The sequence below is a fragment of the Agelaius tricolor genome, unplaced genomic scaffold (assembly GCF_023055355.1).
Source record: "Agelaius tricolor isolate 1412-34295 unplaced genomic scaffold, bAgeTri1.0.p SCAF_15, whole genome shotgun sequence".
In the NCBI taxonomy this organism is placed as follows: Eukaryota; Metazoa; Chordata; class Aves; order Passeriformes; family Icteridae; genus Agelaius; species Agelaius tricolor.
This window is the reverse complement of record NW_027269275.1, coordinates 6,148,458-6,167,364: the sequence shown is the minus strand read 5'-3', so window position 1 is coordinate 6,167,364 and position 18,907 is coordinate 6,148,458.

Here is an 18,907-nt window from a genome sequence, read left to right as displayed (position 1 = left end):
GTTGATGTCGCCTTTCTTTTCTGTTCTTTCTTTTTTTTTCCCCTGCCATTTCTATTTCAAATGTGCATCTATGCAGTAGCTACACAAGCATGGTTACTTCTACTGAAATATATAATTAACATATCATTATTTTATCTCAACAAGGCATAGCTCATACAGAAAGCATCATTTGTGTCTCATTACCTTAAAAACTGATTTTAGTAGCAATTGAAGGACTAAAGGAATGGTTGAAATTATTTAATAGCATAGATAGCAAATAGCATTCAGCTCATGAAAGTCTCAAGCCTATAAAACTGATTTCCTCTGTACCTGATCTAATTGTGTGGGGGGTTTGTTGTTGACTTTTTTGGCTTTTTTAGCATTACAGCTTCTTTGTGAACAGAACCTTTCAGCAACCAGAGTTATTGCAGTGCTCAGGTATTCAGATTCCCTTTCTCATACAGGCAGGTATGGGCACTTGAATTACCACGTATACAGGGAATAAAAGGATTTCTATGTTTTACCATGACAAAGAAAAAAAAATCAAGATTATAATTATTTCACACGCAAGTCTGCAATTCCACCTGAAACATTTTGTTTTATAATATCTTTTTATTTTCTAGTCCTTACTTTCTATTACTATACCATGTAAACTCTTACACATAGTCCTGCCTCTATTCAAGATTTCAAGGTGGTTCCTTGAATTAAACATCTACTTTGAAATGTATTTTGCACAGGGGATATCACCATGCAAGACATTTTTTTCTACATCATTTTCCTCTTCCAAAACTTAATAATTTTATAGAAAGTACTAAGATGTCCAGATGGATAAAGTGAGGGATGAGCAGAACCAAAAGAGCTTTTGCCAAAGAGAAAAGAGTCTTTTAGGTAAAGAACAGAGAGCAGGAGCTCTGAGCTTATTCTGAGCTCTGCTACAAACTTCTCATAGATGAACACATCACAAAAACCTGTTCTTCTCCAGTTTCCCTACAGACAGCTCCTTTCTAACCACAGGGTAAATCCTCTTCAGGGGACAGTGACAGATCCATGGAAAACACAACACCCTGACCTATGGACATCTGTGAGGTATCCCTGAGCAGAGGACTGCAACAGCATTGTCTTCATCAGACAGAATTCACTATATCATAGGGGGATATATAGCTCAAACTTGAGAGGACTTAACAGGAGTCTTCACATTGTTTAAACTACTATTTAAAAAATATATATCATTTCCTTATTATTTCATCTTCTTCTGACATTTGGGAGGAAGGTGTTTGTTCAAATGCTTTGACTTTATTTTTCAAAACATGTTTGTGCTCCTGGCAACTTTTTTCACAAACTTTTACCTTCTTACCAAGGGAGCTCATTCCATGTTCCTGAGCATATTTGTCTTTCAGGCAGCAGCTGCTGGAAGTGTGCAGAGGTGCAGAGATCCAACATCTCAAAGTGTGAGATGAACTGAGCTTAAGAGATCTTTCCACTGTGACCTTCATTCCACTGCTGATTACAACTGTTCTCCAGATTGGCAGACTTACCAGTAAATTATATCAGTATTCCTTCAGAAGTAACTCACTGTCAAGAAGAAATAATATGTAGGACCTTCCCATTTCAAGGCAAAACAAAGAGAAACCTGCCACTGGCAAAGACAGCACAGTTCAGAGAACTTCAGAACTGCTGTGTTTGCTCCAGCATTCTGCTTTCAGCTCACTTAGCAATGCATATGGAAGAATCCACCATAATGGAAACATAATAGCATTATTTTCCAAGAAGGTGAATGGGAAACTAAGCAGAACACAATGAATGCTTATTTTGATTTATATCTCTCTTACTTGTTACTGCTTTGGCAACACTTATGATTTTTCACAAGTCTCCTGTTACTTGGTATTTCTTCTCATCTAACCACTCCTGCAGCTCTATTATTATATTTTAAAAATCTCATTTTCTCTTTTTAAATTATGTTTCTAACATTCAGTAATTATGAGAACACACTGCAAGTTTCAAGCCAAAAGTTTCAGAATACAAAGGGAAACAAAAAAGAACATAAAATGCATTGTTTTAAAAAAATGCTTTAAACCAGTATGATTAGGTTTTTTATCAGAAATGCAGTGGTCATTGTTCTGGAATATTCCTGTAAGTAATGGCTGTACAGCTACAGCCCCAACAGAACTTTCATTTCTTCTCTTTCTAACATGTTTGTGCCCAAACTCTCTGCTGTTATCAAGCTCTATTACTCCTGTCTAATAGCAGCATCAGAAATGCAAATTTGCTATAAAAATCCAAGGCACAAACAATTAAATTGATAAAAAATAAATAAATTATTCAGAAGAAGAGGAGAATACACTCAAATAAAAATGTAAGCTGAACAACCTAAATGACATGTTATTGTGTCAAGTCCCTTTGTTCATTTCTTATGTCTGAACTGAGTGAGAGTTTGATCTTGCTGCCTCTAAATTCAAAACAAACTTCCATTTTTTCTTTGAGAAAGCACAGAAATATCTTCTGGAGCACAATGATATCTTCTGCTGAAAAAAAAATCAAATTTATCTCTTCCTTGGCCCCTGTAATAAGCAGAGACAAAATGGTAAGAAAAAAATAAAATAGAGTTTCAACGACCAATTAACTTATAAACTGTGGTGTACAAACAATAAAATGGGAGTCAAACCCTCTCAAACTGAAGAAAAACTTCTTGATTCTTGTTACTCTTCAAAGAATCCATGCAGTAATTTAGAAGACAGTGCAAACTCACAGACTGAAAAGAATAGAGGGCAAATCAGGGCTAATTCAGGGATTCAGATCCAATGTTGATATATTTGCACATGCTACAACCCAAATAGGAGGGTTTTCTTCAATGTCATCTTATTACTCTGCAAGGGGGGAAAACAGACAGTTCAATCACAAAATCATAATGCTTAAGCAGCATGAAATCATAAAGCTAGCAACAAAACAGGTGAAGCATGCTACATTTATGATTCATATGCTTCCTTTCACCCTAGCACAGCATTGGTTTGCTCACAGCCCTAAATGGCCAGTCCCTGCTGCTCTCCCCAGCACAAGAGGAGTGAGCAGTATTGTCCTTTTGGGTGTACTTACTGCACTGCACTCCATCAGGCAAAAATAATGCACATGAATACTTGAACTGTTTAGCCAATTGTACACATAGGTTACAAGACACTCGAAATAGGATTGCTGTTTAGACATGTACATAAAGCTGAATGCATACAAATAATCTTTACTGTCACATTTTAGATCCATTGAAATTGGTATACAGTTACAAGGTAGTTGGGTGGGTTCAATTTGCTACAGACATCCAAATCCCCTTAAAAATTGATGTGAACCAATATAAAAAATTGATTGCAAAATCATATCTGTAAAAGAAAGTCTAAAAGAAAGTCTAAAGAAAGTTTTTCTTGCTCATTTACTTTTCTCATAGTTTCCTCAACTATTTTGTGATTTTGAGATGATCAGTGTTGATATTCTCAAGCACATGAAGGGCAAGTACAGCTTGAAAGATGTGTCTCCTCCTTAAGACATGTGTAAAAATCCACAGTAGAAACAATTCTGAGAAAACTCTCTATCTCATGCCTCCACATGATGAAATAGGCATTTCCAGCTAAGATATTAAAATTAGAACATCACAAAAGAAGATGGGGCATTTCCTCTCTGTGATAAGGCTGGACTGAACACAGAGATGAGGAGGAAATGAAAGGACAGCTCAGAGCACCTCAGGTGGGCTGGAGACTTCTTCCCTCCCTGCAGCAGCTCATCTGTGTAAGGAACTGACCTGCAGAATTCAATCCACCTTTATTATCCCACATCTCCCTGAGACAAGTCAACTCCTAACAAAGGAATAGTATTTTCTGGAGTGACTTAATAATCTAAAAGAAGTGAACTCGGCTCCCAACTGCCTTTTTATAAATTTCAGCCATGTCTCATACACTGGCATTTGTTCATTACAAGGTAAATACACCTGCTATACTGCCATCTGTTGTCAATCAATAATCCACAGCATCAACAAAATTTCTATGTTGTTTTCAAGATAACATCGTTGCTCTCAAAAATTATTTGAACCAGCTTGTCGTGTGTAACGTGAATGTAATAAAGATGTCTTTTTCAAGATGTACTTACAATATTCTTTAGCATATGAAACTTGTTGCAGTCAAAAAAAAAAAGTTAATGATACAGGAACTAATGGAGTATTTATTTGCTACTGGCACCTGCATATCATTTTCTGAATGCTAATTCCAAGATATCTTTTAGTATTTTCTGCCTCAATCAAAAATTCTTCCATTTCTCATTTCAGCCAGAAGACAGAGTCACTGTTTCCTTATGAAGATCCTCCCCACACACACTATCCTGCCTAGTTCCTAGAGCTATGGTAGCTTCCAACCAGCTAAATGTTAATAACCACAATAGAAATTGCAAGCTACTCAGAATTTTGAGGCCCTGATTCTGCACAGGACCTCACCATTATCTTAGGTGAAACTCCACTTCAGCAGCTTATGATAAATCTCCCTAGAATACATCAGGGTAGAGTGTTTATGAATTACTTCTGTCATCTTAGTCAGTGTCTTTCCAGTGACAGCCTTCACCTCAGTGAAATTTCCACAAAAGTAGAGGCAGTCTTCACAAACAGAGTTTAATGATCACTTGTCCTGAGAGGAGATTTCCCCTCTGTTCATCAGGGAACTGGAAACTCTGGAATTAGAGCTTGCTTCCTAATGCTAGATCTATTGCCAATTAATATCCAAGAGTACAGCACAAGGAAGCAGTGCTAAGAAAAGCAGGTAACTCATGGTCACAGGTTCTTCACAGACAGTCACCTGGAAATGAACAGGTTCCTGTCACACAGGGTCAAAACACAACTCGAGATCAACAGGAGCTGGAATTAACTCACCAATTAACAACATACACTGTACTTACTGAAATGGCTGCACAGGAGTAAAATCTTGGCTCACAAACTACAGCAAGCACAAAAAGACAAGCAGAAGGCAAATGAAATACAGATTACAGGAGAATGAAATACAGATTACAAGTAGCTGACACTCTTGGAGTTCTGTGTGTACTCACCACAGTGAGCAAAACCTTCTCTTTTAAAATGCTTCACATGAAAAGCAATTTATCAACCATCCCACTAAATCTGAGTTCCACCACACTGTGAGGAGATTACAGGTTCTTCTAAAATTAATTTTAGTTACATATTTAACTTGCAATCACAGGCAAGTGTTTCAGCAGTCACACATCATGTGATTACACCTGTAGTGACATAACAGAATTCCCTGGCTATCCACTGCTGATTTGGGGCCCTGCCTGGCTCTGACAAAATAGAGAAATCTAAAATATCAGGGTTATCCTTAACTTCTGGATTAGCTGCAAAGTTGTATTCTAGGGGCTTTTTCTTGCTTCAAAGCAAAGAAAGCAAACCCCCACCCAGAATTCAAACAAACGTGACAGTGAGCACTCAGGAATTCACCAACACAGACACCCAAGCTGTCTGTAAAAGGAAAACATTTTGCAGGTATTTTGTGAATTAGTCTGATCACTGGTAAATTCCAAAAGGTAAATGCAAGAGGAAAATTATTATATTTCATTTCCACAAAATTTTAATTTAGACAGGTTTGCAGAGCATTTTTGCATAAGACGCAAATTCCTATAACTGAATACATTCTGCTCTTTCCAATTTTTCTTAAAAAAAATACAATCTTATTTGTGTAAATACATACAAAACAAAATGTATTTTCTCAGTGATCAGATATTTCTTTATAAAGTTTTCACTGCTACCTAACAGGTACAAGTTTCATGCACAAAAAATCAATAGTTTAGCTTCTGAAACTTTGTGTTTCTTCCCATGAAAGACATCCACCCACATTTAGGGTTCAAAAGGTTTAAAATGTTTCTGCAGCATTACCAAGGGTCATGATGGTAACAGCAGACAAGGTAGGGAGATTGCACTGCAATTAATTATTACTTACAGTACATAGTATTAAATTAATTGAGCAATAAAAGGTATTGCTATGATTTATCAGAGTATTAAAATCTCATTCACTGGATTTTTTTTTCCTACTGAACTACTGAATTCAGTATTATAAAGCAAGGATTTTACCTGTTCAGTTTAATTAGGTGATCCAGTTTTGGAGCAAATTAAATGGAATTCTTCTGTATATTAGTAAGAAGAAAATAGAAGTTGTGTTATCATTAGGAAAACAAAAATCTAGGGTATTTTTAAAATACATCCTTCATCTTAAATTTATACAATTGCAGAAGTGTAAAAAAAAAGAACAAAAAGATTGTTTAGGAAGTCCAGCATTTGGGAAACTCAAAAAACCCCTGGACAAATGACAAAAAAATGTGAAGTCCAACTTTAACAAAAGGAAAACAACTGGTAACCAGATAGGGCTTTGTCATCATTATTTTTTATAGTTTATGAAGAAGTATTAACTGACAATGATATTGCATTTCTGTGTCAAAAACCAAGTTTATTTCTGCTCCATCACCACTCTTCTAGAAGATTTTTTTCCAAAATAAGCCATCTCTATTAAAAAGGGAAAATGTAACTAATATCTGGCAAACATTTAGATAGCAATATTCTCGATATTTTTCCAGAAAAAAAAATTCCTGAACTATTTTCAATTTCCTATCATTAATACTGGTTTTGGGACTACTACTTTTGTGCTAAAACTGCAGAAGCAGCCAGTATGGTACTGAGATGTAAAGACCTGAATTACTGAGCTCAGCACTTTTGCCTCCATGTGGAATGCTCACAAATACATTATGTGTAAGAAAAGCAATGTATTATTGCATAACATTCTTAATTGCATCTCTCCCTGCAGGACTCCATCCAAACACGGCGTGTTGTGTCTCTATAAAAAATATTTTGTAGAAGGACTTTGGAAAAGCAGAGAGCTGGTAAACAGATAACCATTGCACATATAGTTACAATGCATTATGTATTTAATAACCTAAATTTTTCAGTTGACAGTGCAGATTTTTAGTGAACCTGAATGGACAGAAACTCCACATGTTTATATGTAGTGCTATCTTTACCTGCTCTTATAAAGATAAGCTATTAGCCCAAATGGCAGATACTATTTCCATGCTCACAAATACTGCCTAAGTATTTCTTCACTTAAAAACATATTTAGAGTTCATTGCTTTCCAGATTTGAACTTATATAAACGTTGGAGAAGAGGAAAGTTTTCTGAACTACATTTCCAGGGGAAGTGGGTGAGTTTGTTCTCCAAAAGCACATTATCAGCCTGGAGGAGAGAGACAAAGGAACATGGTAGGTGAATGCTTCCCAAGACTGCTGTGGGACATCACCTCTCATTCTGATAATTTCCTGACAGTCTTTGCTATCCAGGTCTATGTATGCATGTGAAGAAAGAGAAAAAAAAATCTGATTTTTACAGGTAAAGTAGATTCTTAGGACTTGTGTGCAAAATCAGAGAGACAAATTTTTCTATGCCCTAATGTCTACCAGAAAAACTGTGAAGTTTTCCTTTAATTTCCATGACAGCAATTGGGAAATAGGCCTTGTTCAACACTACAGGGGGATCCTCTCTGTTTTCCAGTCATTGCTTTCTTCATCACTACAACCAGGCAAGGACAATCCCAGCAGCACATCTGCTGTGAGTCTCTGACTGGTGTGAACACTTCCTTCAAATGCCACATTATCAAATCCTCTTTAAGTTGGTTTCCCTTTGAAAACCCCAGCTTGGGCAAAGGGAAAGCAAAAGAGGTGGTGAAGAGGAGGCCAGGGAGATGCTGGTGGCTGGATTTGTATTGGTCCTCCCAACCTTCCTACTCAGTGGAAGCCTTTCCATGGTACTGTCTAATTATTCATCTGCTGTCTTTAATACAAGATATTATTGCAGCATTTCAGCTGGAAAGAGAGGTTGGAAAAGCATCTGATGTTATGTCAGTCACTGCAGGAAAAGTCCTCACTCTCACAGTGCTGATCTAGAAAAAGGAATGTCAGTCTTGTTAAGAACCTTATAGAATCCTTAAAAAAAGCCACTGCATCCTTGTAGACAAAGCCCAAGCTCATTCATGTCAGCAGCAGTCCTACAGGAATAAAGAAATTAAGAGCTGATTAGTGTAAAGCTGATCAGTGCTCTGTGCCCAGGGACTGGCACTGCCACCTCCACAGCTGCCCCAGCACAGGGCACAGCTGAGCCCTCAGCACCCCTGGGGAACACATCTGGGAAAGGAAAAACTGCCTGGCACTGAGGGGAGGGGTGAGGAAAAGCAGGATGGAAAGCAGGAGTGAAAACACAAGAGCAGCCCCGAGAGCATCGAGCCTGGAGGAGCCCCTGGCTGGGGCCGGGGCGGGCAGAGGAGTTTGGGAGGAGTGAAGCTGAGCACAGGAAGGAGAGGAGGGGAGCAGAGGCGGGGGTTGTTTTTATTTTGTCTCTGTTTCTCACCATTCAAATCTGTTTCATTTGGCAATAAATTAAATTAATTTTCCCCAAGTCAGGTCTGATCTGTCCAGGACAGTTACTGGTAAGAGACCCCCCAGTCCTTGCTGTGACCCCCAAGGTTGGCAGCAGGACAAGGTCAGCCCCAGGTGAGGAACACCACCCCTGACTGCCAGCTGAGGGGGGAATACAACAAAAAAAGTGGGAAACATAAAGAAGACGGAATACTAGATTTATTTGAAACCTTATCCCTACCTGGGCTATTCTTGACTATCCCTACCTTGGCTATTCTAAGTTCTGCAGTCACTCTCTGATATATTTGGATATTTTGATCACACATCCATTCTGCCAATATTTTTTTCAGTGACACATTTGGGCCTCTGTACTCACTTAGTTCTATTCTCAGCACACGACCAGATCCCTAAATATAATCCCAGTCTGTCTGTGGGTATCATGCTGTGCAGCTACAACAAGCATGCTGTAGTGCAGTAACCCTTTCTTCTACCCTTGAATTGAGTAAGCACCTGGAAGGATCTTTATCTAAAAATGCTCAATTTCTTTTATTGTGGCAAAATCCTCTGTATATCTATTTGTAGGGAAAGATGTGAAACTGTATGGCTACAAATAAAGAAACATGCTTTCTAATAAACATTGTATTAATCTGACAGGGTTTATACAAAAACAACTAAAAAAAGAAACTAATAAAATACTTCAAAACCATATTTTCAGGAGCTATATGCTAAATAACCTTATGACACCTCCTGTCTGCTACACAATTAGCCTCCATTTCCACTAAATTTTTTCCAGAATCACACAGCTGGATACAAACTAAGTAAATGCTACCTGTAATGCCAGGCCCATCATCCTGCCCAACATATGGAAAAGTGATGGGGTTTTTTCTAGTTTTCCCCCTTCCCCATTTAGTTCACACTTTCACATCTTCTTCCTTAGGTAACCATAAAATTCTACCAAGAATGTACAGTAGATTTTTGGCCATTAGTAAAGACACTGGAGGCTCCTGAGGAGCACCAGTGTGATTCTTACACCCTCAGTTTGTGTAGCAGTTGTGATATTGATCTAGCAGTCCACAAAACACAGCTCTCAATGGTTACCATAATTGAGCAAAACACGTCCATTCTGAAATTATTAGTACTATCACAGGGAGATTAATTTCCTTTTGATGTTCTTCTATCAGGAACTCTACTTTGATTCATTGATGTCACAGAACAAATTAGTGCAGTACATAGCCAAGAGTCTGATATTAAAATCGGACATTATTCCGTTGCTGATATCAAACAATAAAGTAGCAGATGGCTGGGGTTTTTTTTCAGAAATGGCTTTCATGTCAGAGTAAAGGGCTGCACAAACCAAAATTATTTCTTTTTCTGAAAGTTGTTCCTGTTGGTTGCATACCTGGATCAAAATCTTCAATGTCTGAAAGGACTACATTGTATGATCAAAGGTCAAACATTAAATGGTACAGAGCAGACAAGAGGTTTCATAAGCTTATATGGTTTTGCTCTTTAGCTTCAAAGTGGCAACATACCATAATATCTGGTGAAGAAACAAACTCTGACCAAACTGTGTTTACTTTTGGCCAAAATATTTGCCAAACATTTTAATAACATTGTGTTTTATATACAAAATTTACTTATGTCACATGCTAAACTTGCCTGGAATAAATTACTCCTTCATAATTAATTGAAAGCAAAGGTATTTACTCTGGCATCAAAACTGGATTTGTAAGTGCAAGCACAACTATTCCAACGTTCTTCCTGTCCACACTCAACCTGAACTTGCTTCTCCAGTGGATTAAAGACAAATGTTAGGACTTACCATTTGTTTCAAAGGTGGTAAATATGATTCAGGGTCCTTCCTCGAGCACATCTTTCCACGATGCTCCCAGGGTTGGAAGGACATCTGCACCTCTTTATTCAGCACAGCTGCTGTTCAGAACTGAAGGATTTGCACACCAGGCCTGGGGACAATCCCTGTGCTGAGGCACAGCCCAGCTGTGGCTGACATCTCCTCCTGCTGACTGCCAGAACACATGGGCAGTGCAAGGAGTCACTGTCTGTTAGTACCCTCAAATGAATGAACGAAACAAAACACAAAGCACAAAAGTTTGTTTCACCTTGTGTTCAACCCTGAAAATGACAGGTAACAGTGCAGGGTTTGTGCATCTATTCCTGCTCAGCAGCAGAAGGAATAAACATCAGATACAGCAGAATCCTGGAGTTTGAACTGCACAGATAGGGTCACAATATGTACCACATTCACTGTGTGTCAAGTGGTTACTTCAATGGCTTTGTACAGTACAGTTTCCAGGAGCTTAGGAGAATGAGCAAAATAGAGCCACTTACTTTGAGCTCAGCCCATGGGTCTGCCAAAGAAAGAGCAGGGAAACATGCTTACATATTTAGTAAAAACAGAAGAGTCAAAATACAGACTCTAAATAAATCTATAGAATGTCTAAAATAGGAATAATACTTCAAAACTTTCATTTAAAAACACCTCAACAGAGGAACATGTGTGCTGCTAAGTGGATTAGCAGTAATACAAGTCCTATGGAACAAAACAGGCCTTCTAACAACTTGCAATTTGCATTTCCCCATGGAAGACTGGTGATTAGTTTTACACTAATTGCAGCATCCTCTTAATACTATCCCAGCCAGGTTTCACTGGCAACCAGAACCACTTTTTTCATTACCAATTCTTATTAGCTGTTATATGTATCTAATGCAAACATATGAGTTCAGTTGAGTTTTTCCATTATCCTCATTCATATGGGATCTTTTGGAAGCTTGGACTACTCATGAAAGAGATTGGGGGTGGGGGCTGGAGAGGATTAGCCATGGTTTATATTATCTGTCCCAGAGAAAGTATCTGTGCTTGGCTTTTTAAAGTCATGTAAACTCTGGGCCATGATGTCAGCCTTTAATACTCCCACTTGTTAAAAGGTAGACACTTAAATTCATTTAGAAGACCAAATAAATTCAAGTAAGTTAATAACACTAACCTAGGTAATTTTAGAAAGTTCCATACAGCCAAGGATTTTCTTTCCTAAGCAAAATATTTAACAAGTTCTTAGCACTTTTCATATATCCATCTCCAATTTTAATGAAATCCTTTGAAAAAATAAGTATCCAAACAGGATAAGTGTTCAACTTATTTTTTCTAAGTTATTGTGTCTCTTTCTCTTCCATAGCACAAAATACCTCAAAAGCTGTAATCATCATCATTCACCATGTTTAGAAAATATCATGTTCTAAATGTTCAATATAGTGAAAGCTTCTAATAAAGCTAAATTAACAAATTCTCCAGCTTTCAGGGTTATCAAATTAAATCAAGGACAGTAAGATGGTGGGCAGTGAAAATGCATTTTGTACTCACTGCAACAAACACCTGGCTCTGCAGTAGCAGACCAAGTTCTGTGTTTTATGCAGAACACAAAGTGGTTTGCTCAGCTTGGAAACTGTGAGAAAGAGCAGAAGCTTTCAAAACACAGAGAAGTAGAACTTAGTGCTCTTTCCCCATAAAGCTGCAGAATGCAGGTCCCTCTCAGCTGTTAAGATTGAAGAATGACTTGGAGTAGAACAATAATGTCAGAAGAACAGTGAAGTGCACACTAGACAGCCATAAGAACTTCATTTGACTTGTATTGGCAATTGATTTAAATGGAATTGCAACCACCCATCAAGGTCAAGAGTGCTTTCTTGACATTAGGGACCTCTGTGTCAACTGTAAATGTACAGTGGTCATCTATTTTTTACAAACATGTTCAAATCATTATAGATCATGTTTTAGAATGATTGTTTTAATGTTCTAGGTAATGGGATTTTGCTGAATGGTAGTATTGCTTGCTGAACAGTTTGCAATTTATTCTTTGCTATACAAATTACTCCACAAAATAATAAAATACCCTTTATCAGATATTGCACAGCTTAACCAAAGAGATGGATCACACCAGGTACATTCCATTTTAGTTTAACAGTGGTACCACTAAGACAATGGTAAAATCACAACAATGTTGTGATTTCAGGACAACAAGATCTTGCTTAACATTAGTGGAGAGCATTAGGCAAATGTTACACTAACATTTGAGTAAAACCTAAAATATTGGTTCCAGGTCAAAATCTCTGGAATATCCCACCACATCTAGAGTAGATTGTTCTCCAACTGAATTCGAGGGCAATCTGTTTATCTGGACTTTGTATACTTACAGAGAGACCCCACTGTCACAACTATTTTCATATTTCTCCAAGAAAATGTGTTTATGTTGCTCTAAAGAAAAATAAAAAGCACATCTGCCTTTTGGGATAGTGATAATCAAGGTCCCTGCCAAACAGAGATAAGGGTTACCCTCTAAGCATCCTTTCTATATGGTTCTGTGAAATTACTCACTTAGTTTATGGTTAACTATGTTAACTATGTTCAGCTCATACATATTTACTGTCTTACTTTTATTTCTGAGGTAAATATATTTTGATGATAAAGAGCCATAAGGTTAAAATCAGGAAGAAAGAAGAAATAGGCTCACAGTGGATTACATTCCTCCCAGGAGTACTGCTGTTATCTCAGTTATTTTGCTTTTTTGGCACTCACTGCAGTCACGTCTTTGGAAATTTTGAAAAACCACAATCCCAGAATGGTTTGTGCTGGAAGGGACCTTAAAGTTCATCTCATTCCACCCCATCCATGGCAGGGACACCTTTCACTGTCCCAGGCTGCTCCAGCCCCAGTGTCCAACCTGGCCTTGGGCACTGCCAGGGATGCAGGGGCAGCCCCAGCTGCTCTGGGCACCCTGTGCCAGGGCCTGCCCACCCTGCCAGGGAACAATTCCTCATTGCCAAGATCCAGCCCTGCCCTCTGGCAGTTTAAATCCACTCCCCCTTGTCCCATCACTATGTGGCCTTGTAAAAAGTCTCTCTCCATCTTTTTCAGGCACTGGATTTGCAGAAGTTTGTTCAAGAAACAGTGAAGTGTGACAAAGAGAAGATGACAGCATGGACCAGATCTGTGTCTTAGAGAAGTGACAGTATTTGTATTGGCTCCAGCAACCCTGGCACAGCCCAAACAGCATTTGTGTGTTGAAATCTCTGTTGCCTTGTGGTTTGTGATTCTCTGTTTGTTAAACTTAGTAAAATCTTATTGTGGAACTATAATTCAACTTACATTTTTGTTTATGTACTTCTATACTAGTTTATATTTAATACTTTTATTTGCTTAGTTGAAGAAGTTGTCAACAAACAAAACAAATGGAAAAAAATTAATATAAGTTTAAATAGGTCTAAATGTCATATCTTAAAACTTCAAAATAAAGACTGAATAAATTTAAAACTTAAATGAACAAGCTAATCTTCTTTTTCATTGAATTACATGGCATTATTTTATGTATTACATAAGCTATCTTTAAGCAATTATTGGGACTCCTTTAGCATCTGCTACATAAAGGATTCCTTCACACCAGATTTTAATTGATATAAACACACCACTATCATTATTTTTCTGCATTTGTTAGGGAAAAGACTTTTGAGTGTTGCTGCATCCCCATCATTCCACAGGATAACAGAAATCTAATTTGGGTTCTAGTCCAGGCTTGGGCTGGTCCTGCAGAGCAGCAGCTCCTGAGCAGCAACACCCCCACAGCATCCCAACACCCAATATGGCAACACCCCAGCATCCCAGCATCCCAACACCCCAGCATCCCAACACCCAATATGGCAACATCCAATATGGCAACATCCCAGCATCCCAACATCCTAACACCCCAGCATCCCAACATCCCAGCATCCCAACACCCAATATGGCAACACCCCACATCCCAGCATCCCAACACCCCAGCATCCCAACACCCAATATCCCAACACCCAATATGGCAACACCCCAGCATCCCAGCATCCCAGCATCCCAACACCCAATATGGCAACACCCCAGCATCCCAACATCCCAGCATCCCAACACCCAATATCCCAACACCCAATATGGCAACACCCCAGCATCCCAACATCCCAGCATCCCAACACCCAATATGGCAACACCCCAGCATCCCAACACCCCAGCATCCCAGCATCCCAACACCCCAACATCCCAGCATCCCAACACCCCAGCATCCCAACACCCAATATGGCAACACCCCAACACCCCAGCATCCCAACACCCCAGCATCCCAACACCCCAGCATCCCAACTCCCCAACACCCCACACCCCAATATCCCAACACCCCAGCTGCCTTCCCAGCCCAAAGCTGGCTTACAAGTTTGTCAATTCCTTTTCTTCCAGTGCCTCTATTTGACTAATTACCTAATCATAATTTGGTAACCTAACAGTAATTGACAGCACAGAAATGCAAAATAACCATGGCCTGAAAGCTGCCATGAGCAGAGTTATATCACCCAGCATCCTGGCTTTCACACAACTATTTCATTACCTGTAAGCTTCTCAGTAATGAATATGCTATTAAAAGGGTTTTTTAATTTTCATGTTTCTCATGTTGTAATTCTCCAATAAATTTCTCTGACTTCCAACATAAATAAGTTTCATTATTCCTCATTATTAAAAGAAACAAACACATTCTCCTTCACTGAAAGGGTGTCATATAATTAGATGACCTTCCTACATAAACTCATGAATGAAAAAAGACCTGACAAGTTGCATAAAAATATTAAATCAGACATTAGGACATTAAATATAGTTAGTCAAAACACAAGACATTATTGTACTAACAAATGCTTTCAGAAACAGTCTTTTACAATACAAGAGATCAAAACAGACTTTAGTTTTACTACATCATTAGACAAGTCCCAGATTTTCAACAATTTATCACCAATTTCTTCATTTGGTTGCTTTAAACACACTTTTAAAATATACTTGATAACTAGTAAAAATTGTATACAATGCAAATGACATTTCAGATAAGTTTTATTGACTTAATGCTCTGGTAATAAAATTATAACAATCAGTATTATTTTGATTTATTGCAAATTTTACTTTCACCTTTAATGGACTTGGTGCATGGCAGAATTGAATGTAATGCTGCTGCCACCTCAAGGTCACTACAGAAAACTGTGATGGTTCATTTTGGTCTCCTCCTATCTAATAAACAGTGGGAAGATTGAATAACTAAGAATGAACAGGCTCCTTTGTTTTCAAAAAGTTATTTGATGCTCACTATGTGCAGATCCCACGTGCATATTTGCAATGAAAAACTGATTTTCTGCCTCTGTGTACATGGAAGTACAGACACAGACACACAGACAGGACCTGCAGACCTGCAGGCAGGCACAGTGCTGAGGGTTAGAGAAAAATACAAACTTTGGATGCCAAGGATTGTTCCAAAAGTGACCCAAACCATACAGTCCTAATTTTACACCTGAATGAGAATTTAAACTTAGTAAAATTGCAAAGGAATTTCTGTCCATTACCTTTTCAGGGTTAATCAATCTTTCTTTCTTTCTTTCTTTCTTTCTTTCTTTCTTTCTTTCTTTCTTTCTTTCTTTCTTTCTTTCTTTCGCTTTCAGATAAAAATAAAAATAAAAACAACTCCAGTTTGCCACATTTATGTCAATATCTTGACAGAGATTTTGAGGGGACAAGTGCATAGTAAGTTCTGTAGCCCAAATAGGAAACTTGTGCAAATTTTCCTATTTAAGATTCTGTAAAGTAAATGAATATTTCAATGAAGAACCATGTCTTTACTATAAAATATCTGCAGTATTCTGTGTTTCTATGGATGCTCAGAAATAATACAAGTTTGTACTCCTAAAAGTTCTATGGAAGCATAGCAAAAGCCTCACACCATCATCCACATGACAAATATGTGGTCAGTTATAGAAATTTTGTAAAATTTATCGTGGTTAGGTTAATGTGACTGCTACCCTGAAGTTACCTGAAAAATGTCACACTCAAAAATTACAATCTACAGCTTAAAAGCCACCTCAAGCAGCTCTGTGCTTGATTAAAAAACTCTGTCTAATCCCATTTGGCAAAACACAGATTGCAATTCAAGTAAAAAAGTCTGCAGGAGACCAGCCTGTGGAATTTAGGAAAGCTGCCAGGACCACTCACTGAAGGACAGAGGACTGGTCCATGATTCCCTCTGATGATATGAGAAGTACCCAAAGCACTTTTTATTTCTTGATTTAAACTATCTGGTTTCCATGCTGAACAGGAAGTTTTAATATTTTTATTCTGTCCAACATTGATAATTAATACTGAAATTAAGTCAAGGATATACCAGAGTTTTACACTTGACTGGATTTCCAAAGTTTTGGTGCTGTTTTATCTTTTGGAAGCTAGCATGCAGTACATACTCTAGAGGTTCCTGCTTGCACCAGAAATTAGGGTATTGTAGTCCACACTGAGCAATTTAACAAGGAGGGAAAAGTAATGCCTTTTAACTACAACTGTAAAAAAATCACCAATTGAATCAATTATGGGACTATAAGCTATATTAGAACTCCAGGGAGTCCAATTCTTTTTAGGGGATCTCCTTTTACAGGTGAAATATTAATTTATGCAATGCATGATCTGATTCCAGGCTCACTGCAGCTTATCACTCACAAATGAATCTCCTGGATGTGTAAATACACACTGAGGACAGCCACTGGGGCATTTCTGAATGGCAAATGTAACAACTGGGATCACTCTGTACCTGCTCTAATGCAACACTTCACATTCTGAGAATTTCTCTTAAGAATGCAAAAGGCACTTCTGTATTTTCTCTGACTGTAACAAGACAAAAAGAGTGGTTCTTTGCTGTCACTGCTCTTGGAGTCTTTAGTGCATATGACTCCCCCTGCTCCAAGTGACAGTAATAAATCCCATCCTGCACTCCCTGAGCTGGATTACAGATGTAAAGCACTGTTTGGAGTAAGAGCTGGCAAAAATATCACTATCTATGCAAAGTGATAAAAAGGGAAAAAAATAATGGACATTACAATATAGTACATCATGTGGCAAGTCTCTGTGGACTGCCTTGATATTTTCTCTATAGATAAATAATATTTGTCCCTATTCCAAGTGGAGTTTCCTCATGGCAAATTCAGCAGTAAAATCCCAGACAAAATCTATGATTTTACTAATTTCAAACAGATCTCAGTACACAGGGACACAGACCACACTTGATATGAACCCAGGTGTAAGGGAGCTGCCTGTTCTGAGGGCTGTGAGAAGCCCTGGGAGGTGCAGACACCTCTGTGGAATCTGCAAGTTTATCATTTCCCCCTCCATGAAGAAGGAAAAGGCGGCACTCAGGTCCTTGCTCCCTCACACTCAGCTGCAGCCCTGGTTTATCCTGCTTTCCACTCACTGCACACCCTCCAACAAGAGACAGATGTGCTGCAGCTGTACTGTGACCAAGTCCACCACAACCATCTCCCAACAAACTCAGAGCAGTTAGGGGTGTGATTTTGGGTGATGTTTTTATGTAAGATTGAACATAGAATGCAGTTCTAATTATGTTTTGCCAGCATCACTGGCAGAAATAAGTTTTCACTTCCTTCATGGATGAAACCAACAGATACAGCAACTGTGAAAAGCATTGCTGTGCTAGTGTAACTTCTATATAAATGATAAGTTATATAAGTTGCTTTTGGTATAGCTGTATTTAAAAAAACTCCTTATTTACTGCAGAGAACATTTTAGCACCTTGCCTTGAGCCAATGTGAAGCTTTCCACAATGCCTCACTCTTTTCAGCTCATCTGGTTGCCTCTTCTGCTCAAAACCAATGAGAAGGGAGTATGTTGAAGATAATAATATTCCACAGAATAGCATGAGGAGAATTTTGGGAAAAAAAATACATTCTCTTATTCCTGAGAAAAAGTTGTAAATATAAGTAAAGAAGCAGATGAGAAAGAAATATAGAAATTTTTTTCTGTAAAAAGCAATTCCAAATAAGTGACTTATGGTCAAATAACTAAGATTCAAGGGAATGAGAGTAAGTTTGCAAATAATAGGACAGATGCTGTTAAATCATCTCTAAATTGCAATTACGTATTTTACATATACACTTACTTGCACACATAAAATTAGATTTACATAGAGCTTAGAGGTGGCCCTGAATCACAGGGTTTAAATCTGGACTCAATCCTATGTCTACACTCCCATAAAGCTGGGGGAAGCAGGGGATTGAATACAGGGAGTTTTAGTCTCATTTCCTGTACAAAAATCAAGTAGATGTGATTCTAGGAGACAGAATAAGTCATATAGGAAAGCAGAGGCAAAGTGTTTTCCCTTTAATTCACAGAAAAGTATACCTAAAGTACAGAGTGAAAAAAATCTCATCATTTGATAACATGTCATGGAAAAATACAAGGTCTAAAGTAATGATTCACTGATTTGCAGTGGTAGCAGTACTAAAATAATTAAAAGACAGATCAAGGGGAAACAAAAGACAAAAAGATAAGAAGTTAAAAATGTCATGGTTATTCTCTGAATATATGACATATATATCAGATTCACAGCTTTTTAGCAAATACTAATAATTTAGATTTAGTAAACATATTAGTAACCA